Source organism: Diospyros lotus, chromosome 12 (assembly GCF_014633365.1).
Source record: "Diospyros lotus cultivar Yz01 chromosome 12, ASM1463336v1, whole genome shotgun sequence".
Lineage (NCBI taxonomy): Eukaryota > Viridiplantae > Streptophyta > Magnoliopsida > Ericales > Ebenaceae > Diospyros > Diospyros lotus.
In genome coordinates, this window is record NC_068349.1 from 21,072,155 (window position 1) to 21,081,927 (window position 9,773).

General features: G+C 35.8%; 1 non-coding gene across 1 annotated transcript; it reads right to left on the reverse strand.

Annotated features, from left to right (window-relative positions):
• Positions 1-4,057: 4,057 nt before the first annotated feature.
• LOC127787750 (small nucleolar RNA R71) lies at positions 4,058-4,164 on the reverse strand. Its single transcript, XR_008020215.1, has one exon. It is a non-coding gene; the product is annotated as a small nucleolar RNA R71 (small nucleolar RNA).
• Positions 4,165-9,773: the final 5,609 nt, after the last annotated feature.

Consider the following 9,773-nt stretch of genomic DNA (forward strand, 5'->3'; position numbering starts at 1 on the left):
AGAATGTTATTTTATGAATTTTTATAATGAAATATTTGAGAAAATAATTGAGAATTATTTGGTTTGGATTTATTGTGGAAAAATAGGAAGAAATAGAGAAAAAAATAAAGAAAATGCAAGAAATTATGAAAAATAGGTTTTAATGTTTATTTAAATAATATGATGATTAAGATGTTTTGAGGCTTAAGTTGAAGTGTTTTATGTTAATTTTGAGGTTGGCATGCAAATCGAGACGATGCATGTATTTTGAGGCAAGACACGGATATCGAAGTAGCCCGATAAGCTTGAGAATGTAAGTGATACTTTTCAATTGGATTAGTTTTATGATCTTATCATGTTGTCATGCCTTGTTGTGAGTATGTCATGTAGATTGCAATTACATGTTTTGAATTATGAAATATGCATATGAGCATGATGAGATTCACGATCATACATTGCATGAGTTTGGGATTAGGTACTGACATCGTTGCTTTGCCAAGGGTGCACCCATACATCCCGGTCTAGCAGAGAGATTGGAAAAATGACAGGTAATCTTAAGGTGTAGTCGACCCAAACATGAGAGTTATGATGTTATGTGCATTGCATACATACATGAGCATTAAATGTTTTGTTTCCTTACTTAGATGATTCATCATCTAAATTGGGTTTTGCCCCTAGAATATTCAAACGTTTCAAATGGAGATTATAGCAGAAACAATGATGAATTATGCATGAAATAGCACTTAGCAAAGTGCATGATGAGTTGTATGATGAGTCGAATGTATATTATGTAGCCCATGTATTTAAATTCTGCTATTTCGAATTCTGAACGTTTTGAGGAATGATGTTGTAGAACCCTATTTAGGGTTATTGTTAGTTGAGAACTTATATTATATATTAAGTCATGTTGAGAAATTTATGTTCCCTTAATGTAAAAACTGATTTATGATTAATGTTAAGATGTTAGGTTCGATTATAGCTTATGCATTTGATGTTTATGTTGATTCTTTTTCGAGATAAATGTATGGAAATTTTGGGATGGATAAGAGCAATGATATGGATTAGTCATAATTTTAAATAAAAAAAAATTATTATCCCAGAATTGTCCCAAGTAATAGAGCGCCCGGAAAACATGGCGTTACATGATCTCCTCAGCAGGAATTCTTAGAAGGGCTTTGATCAAGTCTCGCAGGGTAGTTTTGATCGATTCTCTTGGAGGTGTTGGCACGCGGGTGCGAACATATGGGTGTACGAACCCGATCGTGGCACCTCTAGTGACCCTCACTCGAGGGTATGTGCAAGCGCAGGTATGGACACAAGTGCAAGTGAAGGCGAGTGCGAGCGAACAAGGGGCTAAGCCGCAGCACCCCCAAGTGGCCCTCACTTAGGGTGCGACCAGTAAGGGAGGATGGCCCTCCTTCATGGTGCCACGTCACACGGCCCAAAGGGGAATCGCACATAGCCGGGGGATCCCCTCAGGGGCATGGTACCACGTGGCGCGGCCTAAATAGAGACCACGCATGGCCTAACCCCCTAGTGCGGGTCACTTGGGGGTACGACCTTTTGCCACCCCTTGCATCACCACATGGTTGGTCCTCGAGTTTCCACATGGTGGGTCCCCAAGCTACCATGTGGCACTTCCTCTTATTGCGCATAACAATTACTCCCTACTTTTTCTATCAGGTATGTCGGAAGGAAGAGTATTTCGCTTGTGTTGCTATTCTATTTTCAAGAGACCATTTTTTCTATTTAATAAAAAAAAAATTATTTATCCATCTCCTTCATCTTCACATCTCTTATAGTTATCTTTTACACAATGTCTCCCAAAGGCCACTATAAAAGAAAGCCTTGGCCTTCCATTTGTCCATTACTCCAACAACTCCCTAGCAAGAATTCTCTTAAAGTTTCTCGGCATTCCCAATTTCTGCACGATATACTTCCTCATTCATGGTCTTGTGATACTCCTGAGAGACCTTCATCCATAAGGGCTTGGTAGGGTTTAATTGTATGCATATTTTTATCTACTTTTCATCATAATCTTGTGCAATTTTTCTTACATAAAATGTGTGTTTATATAGATTTTATATCATTTTAATCTCTTTTTGTAGGAACTCAGCAAATAATGTTATTTTGAAGATTTGGAGGTAAAAAGAAAAGAAAAGAAAAAAAGATATTATAAAGTTAATTTCAAAATTAATATTATAATATAAATATAAAAATAAATATTAAAAATAAATAATATTATAATATAATTAAAGTTAATATAACTAATAGTATATTCAATATTATATTTTATATTTTATATTATATTATTTATATATGTTATAAAGTGGATGGTGTGAATGGGAGATTTGGGCTAGGGCTCCATACATATACATATATATTATAATATATAAAGGGTTGACAAGGAAGGAAGAATGGGAGCCGCCGTGTATCACACACACATACATATATATATATATATATAATTGGAGGCATGGAATGCTAGGAGGAGACTTGGGGCGCCAGAGGACGCAAGGCAGTGAGAATAAGGCATTGAAAAAGGAGAAATTGAGAAGGCAAGCGCTTGAATAGAAGAAGACGGACGCAAGACAGTGGGCTAAATTGGCTGAGGATCCGTTGGAGCAGCAAGCACCCAGATCTGTTCCAGATCTGGGCAGGGAGCTTCATCTTTTTCTTTTTCTTTTTCTTCATTGTTTAATAAATTTTTTTATGCTCCCACTGTTATTTCGGATCTTAATTAATTCTATCATGAATTAATTTTATTTAACTAGGGTTTGAGATGAAGTTTGTTATGAATTCTTAATTTTTATTAATTGGGTTTCTTTTCTTGATTTCAATTATTTATTACTTGTTCTTAATGCGATTAAGTGATTTAACCGTCATTTAATTAATTTTGTACTATGATTTGAGACTAGAGGTGATTTTCATAACAGGGTGAAGTAATAAATTTCATAAGATAGATAATTGATAAGGAATTTGATACTTGAATCTTACGAGGGATAATGAATTAGAACTTAACAATGAATTTCAGTTTGTTATAACTATTGGGAAATAGGTTGATTTTTTACAAATTGAGATTTAATTAGGTTAGTAAATCTTGAGAAAGAAGCTAACCAATTTAGATATTCGTCCCATTGAATTGATAGAAACCCAATTCATTGAAAATTAAGATGGATTAATAAGTGGATTCGAAACGCCCTAGTTGCCTTCATTTTATCCAAGTTAAGTTGTTCTTAAATTTGTGTTTAATTTCAGTAATCATTAGTTTAATTTATTCAAATTCATCTCTTTTTATAGTCTAAATAATATTAAAGTTAATCCAATTTTGGTACTTAATCCAATCCTCGTGGGATTGACACTCTACTCATTCATTATATTACTTGCGCGATTCGTACGCTTGCGAATTAGCCTAACAAGTTTTTGGCACCGTTACCGGGGATTGGTATTAATATCAATACTAATTAACTTGAATATTAGTTTAGACATTAATTCTTTTTAGTTGTTTGTTTTCATTTTTGTGTTCTCTTTTAGTACATTTTTATTTGCATTTTTGAGTGTTCAAAAATAATAATAATAATAATAAAATATAAAGAAATGAAAAAAATCAAGTTTTTAACCATTGTGATATTCTATTTCTTCTTTGTAGCTCACATTGGAATCTCAACAAAACATAAGAGACGAAATTGTGGAGCAAAGGAAGGGGCAAGCTAGAGCTTTAAGGGATTATGTTATGCCCTCTATTCAAGGAAAACCCTCCAGCATCACCAGACCAAGCATAGGGGCAAATAATTTTGTGATTAAGCTAGCTATTATTCAAATTATTCAAATCTCTGTTCAAATTAGCGAGTTACCGAACGATGACCCCAATGCTCACATAGTTAATTTTTTAGAGATTTATGATACTTTTAAACAAAATGGTGTCTCTAATGATGCGGTTAGACTTAGGCTATTTCCTTTTTCATTAAGAGATAAAGCTAAGTATTGGTTGAACTCTTTGCCTACAGGATCCATTATAACATGGGATGATTTGGCACAGAAATTTCTCAATAAATTCTTTCCACCTGCGAAAACTGCAAAGATGAGGAATGATATAACCAATTTCATGCAAGCAGACGTGGAGAATTTATATGAAACATGGGAGCAGTTTAAAGAGTTGTTAAGAAGATGTCCTCATCATGGGTTTCCAAAGTGGTTAGTGGTACAAACATTTTATAATGGTTTAAATCATAACACCAGGATTACTATTGATCAAGCTATAGGAGGAGCTTTAATGGGAAAAGAGACCGATGAAGCTTATAACCTTCTTGAAGAGATGGCCAACAACAGTTATCAATGGTCATCTAAAAGATCTATGCCAAGAAGAACAGCTGGAGTACATGAGATTGATGCGATGACATCATTGAATGCAAAGGTAGATAATCTTTTTAAGAAAATCGATCAGTTGAATATTAACTCTATTCAATCTTGTGTGCAAGTATGTGAGATTTGCACGGGTCCTCATGTTACCCATGAGTGTCAAGCTGGGATATCTTTTATACCTCAACCATCTAAGCAAGTCAACTATGTGGCTAATCAAGGAGGAAGACAATTCAATCCCAATGCAAACACTTATAATCCAGGATGGAGGAATCACCCTAACTTTTCATGGTCCAATAATCAGAATGTGTTGAAGCCTCCAATAGGATTCCAATAGCAGGAAAAGAAGCCTTCATTGGAAAATTTAGTGGCTACCATGGCTAAGACGACTTTAGATTATATGGCTAGGACAGACACTATGTTTCAAAATCAACAAGCTGCCATCAGAAATCTAGAAATGCAAATTGGCCAAATAGCCAATATGATGAACAATAGAGCTCAAGGAACGCTACCAAGCACAACAAAAAATAATCTAAAAGAGTAGTGCAAAGCAATAAAGTTGAGGAGTGGAAAGCAAGGGGGCAAGATGAAGAAGAAAAAGCTTAACCAAAAGAAGCTGGACAGAATTTTCCAAAAACAGTCGATTGGGCCATCAGTAATTGCGATCGAAATGCGACTGAATCAGAAAAGCTAAAATTTGAAGATCAGCAGTCGACTGAAACTACAAAGTGGATACTGAAATGGAAACCAATGCAAGAAGAAAAGAAGCAAAAAGAAGAGGAAGATGCAAGGTAGGTTGAAAATATGAAGAAATATGTTCCCTTCCCTCAGAGATTGCAAAAGCAAAATGAAGATAAAAATTTTCTCAAATTTCTTGATGTGTTTAAAAAATTGCATATTAACATTCCTTTTGCAAATACATTGGCTCAAATGCCAACTTATGCAAAGTTCTTGAAGGAAATTTTATCAAAGAAAAGGCGACTAGATGAGAATAAAACAGTGATGCTTACTGAGGAGTGCAACGCCATTATTCAAAACAAGATGCCTTAGAAATTGAAAGATCCAGAGAGTTTTACTATACCATGCATTATTAGAAATTGTGAATTTAATAAAGCTCTTTGTGATCTAGGTGATAGCGTAAATTTGATTCCATATTCTTTGTTTAAAAAGCTAGGCCTTGGTGAAATTAAGCATACTTCTGTTTCCTTGCAACTTGCTGACAGGTCCATTAAACATCCCATAGGAATGATAGAAGATGTCCTTGTTAAAGTTGCTAAATTTATTTTTCCTGTGGATTTTATTGTGCTTGAAATGGAAGAGGATAGGGAAATACCATTGATTTTAGGAAGACCATTCCTTGCAACAGGTAGAGCATTAATTGATCTTGAATAAGGTAAGTTAACTTTGAGAATAGAGTCTGAAGAGGTGAATTTTAATGTTTTTCAGGCTTCTAAAGGATTAAATGATGATGACTCTTGTTTAAGAATTGATGTTCTTGATTATTGTGTGGATGAATATGTTGATAGTTTCCATGAGCCATTAGATGAAAAACTACTGACTATTGAAAGTGGTGACATGCAAGAACTGGAACATGCACAAAACACTATTATAAAGCCTAATGGAATTGATCGATTCAGTGAAGATGAAAAGAAGGCTTTTGACCAACAAAGGAAAGAATCTCGACCTTCTATTGAGGTACCTCCTAAGCTTGAATTAAAACCTTTACCATCACATTTGAGGTATGTATTCCTAGGTAAGTCTTCCACTCTTCCTGTTATTATTTCTGCACATTTGACAAAAGAAGAGGAAGAAGAACTTTTGAATGTATTAAGAAGGCATATTACAGCTTTAGGTTGGTCCATTGCGGATATCAAAGGTATTAGTTCTTCATTTTGCATGCATAAGATCTTAATGGAAGATAATTTTAAGCCATCTATTGAACATCAAAGAAGATTAAATCCAAACATGCAAGAAGTTGTTAGGGCTAAAATTATTAAATGTCTTGATGCTGGAATTATCTATCCTATTTCTAATAGCAGTTGGGTGAGTCCAATTCAAGTAGTACCGAAGAAGGGAGGTATAATTGTGGTTAAAAATGAAAACAATGAATTGCTTCCTACTAGGACAGTCACAGGGTGGCATGTTTGCATTAATTATAGAAAATTAAATAACACCACTAGAAAAGATCACTTTGCTCTGCCTTTTATTGATCAAATGCTTGAAAGACTTGCTGGAAATAAATTTTATTGCTTCTTAGATGGATATTCTAGTTATACACAAATTCCTATTGCACTTGAAGACTAAGAAAATATTACTTTTACATGTCCATATGGCACTTTTGCTTTTAGGAGAATGCCGTTTGGTTTGTGTAACGCACCTGCTACTTTTTAGCAGTGTATAATGGCAATTTTCCATGATATGATTGGAAATTTTATTGAAGTCTTTATGGATGATTTTTCAGTCTTTGGTGCTTCTTTTGATAATTGTTTGGCTAACCTCTACCGAGTTTTGCAAGGATGTGAAGACACTAATTTAGTGTTAAATTGGGAAAAGTGTCATTTTATGGTGCAAGAAGGAATTGTGTTGGGTCATAAGGTTTCCGAAAGAGGAATTGAGGTGGATAGAGCAAAAGTTGAAGCAATGGAAAAATTACCACCTCTGACCACAGTTAAAGGAGTGAGAAGTTTCTTGGGGCATGCAAGGTTCTATAGAAGATTTATAAGAGATTTCTCTAAAATCACTAAGCCTCTTTGTAATTTGTTGATTAAAGATATACCATTTGAATTTTCTAATGAGTGCTTATTTTCTTTTAATAGGATAAAGGAGGAATTGACTTCAGCACCTATCATGACTTCACCTGATTGGACTCTTCCTTTTGAATTGATGTGCGATACTAGTGACTATGCAGTTGGAGCCGTATTGGGGCAAATAAAAGGCAAGAAATTGCATGTCATATATTATGCTAGCAGGACCTTAAATGGTGCACAATTGAATTATGCCACCACTGAAAAGGAGCTGTTAGCTATTGCTTTCGCTCTTGATAAATTTAGATCATATCTTATAGGAGCTAAAATAATAGTATACACTGATCATTCTGCAATTAAATATTTGTTAGCAAAGAAAGATGCTAAACCAAGGTTGATTAGATGGATTTTATTATTGCAGGAATTTGACTTGGAAATTAAAGATAAAAAATGAGCTGAAAATTTGGTAGCTGACCATTTATCAAGACTTGAAAGGGAGAACGCTAATGAAGAGGAAAGTCTACCCATCAACGAATCCTTCCCTGATGAACAACTGAAAATTAAAATCACGATGGTCAGGCCCTTTTACTATCACCCGAATTTTTTCTCATGGTGCAATTGAAGTTCAACGTGGTGATAAAGTTTTCAAGGTTAATGGACAGTGCTTGAAGCCATACATCAATGGCAGTCTAATTCCACAAAAGACTTCCATCCAGCTCACTTGAAGACCAAAGCTCCAAAAGTCTAGCTTTAAACTATAAAGTTTGAAAGTAGGAGACAAGAAGAATTTTTGCGGGCATTCTTTTTTGCATTTCAGGGGAGTATTTCTTTCATGTTCTTTTGCTTCACATTGAGGACAATATGTTAAATAAGTTTGGGGGGGTAAAAATTATTGATTGTTATGTGCTATTTTTGTTGCATATGTGTGTTTTAATGTGAAAATTTTGGTGGAACTTATATCAAGTGCACATTTAGCCATCCCCAAGCCCCCCCCCTCCCCAAAAAAAAAATAAATAAATAAATAAAATAATATGTTATTTGGAATCATGATTTGCATTTAGGTTCTTTATTGTGTTTAACATTGAATCTTTGATTTGGAATGGGCAATCTTTTATAAAGCAAGATTAAGTATACTTGGGTTTTTAAGATCGTTGAAGTACATGTTCTTTGCGAAGTCGTGTGAATTGTGTGACTATGCATAAAAGATAAATGCAATGCTTTCCTTGTGATTGTTCCCTTTGAACTAGGCCTAAACAAGGTTTAAGTAAATAGGGTGAATAATTCTAAATACATGTTTTTTTCTTTTGAGTATGGAATTTCTCTACTTCCTCATCCATGGTCTTGTGATACCCCCGAGAGACCTTCACCATAGGGGCTCCTGGATATATTCACCCTCGAGTGACTTATCCATATGTGTCACTGGCAGTTCCCCCCGAGTGACCCTCATCCATGGGTATATTCGTTGGTCGTTCCCTCATATGACCCTCATCCATGTGTCTCTTCGTTGGCCATTCCCTCGTTTGACCCTCATCCATGGGTCTTTTCGTCGATCATTCCCTCATGTAACCCTCACCCATGGGTCTCTTTGTCGGCCATTCCCTCATGTGACCCTAATCCATAGGTCTTTTTGTTGGTCATTCCCTCATGTAACCCTCATCCATGGGTCTCTTCGAAGGCTTCACCTTCATGTGACCCCCATCCTAAGGAGTCCTAGTCTACCTGAAGCTTACATAATTTTTTTTTCTCTAAGATTTGAGCATTTGGCATGGGCTGTTTTAAGAATGTTATGCCCCCTCTGCCTCCTGCTCTGAGTGTATATATATCCCTTGGACAGCAATCTTTGGTAAAGGAGAGGGAACTAACCGGGATCCGATCCAGTTTCCAAATTCCCATTGATCACGATATTAGGATCCTTATGCCCAAAGAGACAAGTATCTCATTGGTGTGCGGACATGGTTTTGGGGTCTACTTAGCTTCTCTAAGAGCGGGTCTTCATTTTCCTTTATCTAGTTTCAGCATGGAATTGCTAGATAACCATTGTATCATTCTAGAGCAACTTCATCCCAATGGTTGGGTTCAGTTGATTGGTCTTACTATCCTTTGCTATAGGATCCATGTACCTCCTTCTGTAGAATTCTTCAGTTGTTTTTATAGGTTGAGAAGGGTCGAACAAAGAGGAGTCTTTTTTATACTTCAAATAATTGTAGGTTCCCCCCCCCCCCATCTAGAGACTTCAAAATAAGGTGAATTTTGAGTTCTGATGGATTGTGATCAAGCCTTCTCCCAGTTGGAAAACGTCACTTCATTGGTGTTGGGATAACGAACAAGAAATCTGGTCGAAGAATTTTAATGACGTTGGGATTACCCAAGTTGTCTATAGTTAAGCAATAGAAAGATTATGTGCTCTTAGCACTTGTACTCTGCCCGACCTACTTACCCCTGAAAATATTGCAACTACAATGTGGGGAATTCTGCTCAAGGATATACTCGAGCCCTCCAATCTCGCTTTTATGCCACCATCGACTATGCCTGAGAAAGCCTTTCGAGTCGATGAGGAATAAGGAAACGAGGAAGAGAACGAGGGCCCCAAGGAGGAAGAAGAGGAAAGGGGCAATTTTTTAAGGACTATGGTCTTACCTAAGCATTCTTCCTCTGAGGGTAGAACCTTAGTATCGTAAAGATTGATTTTTA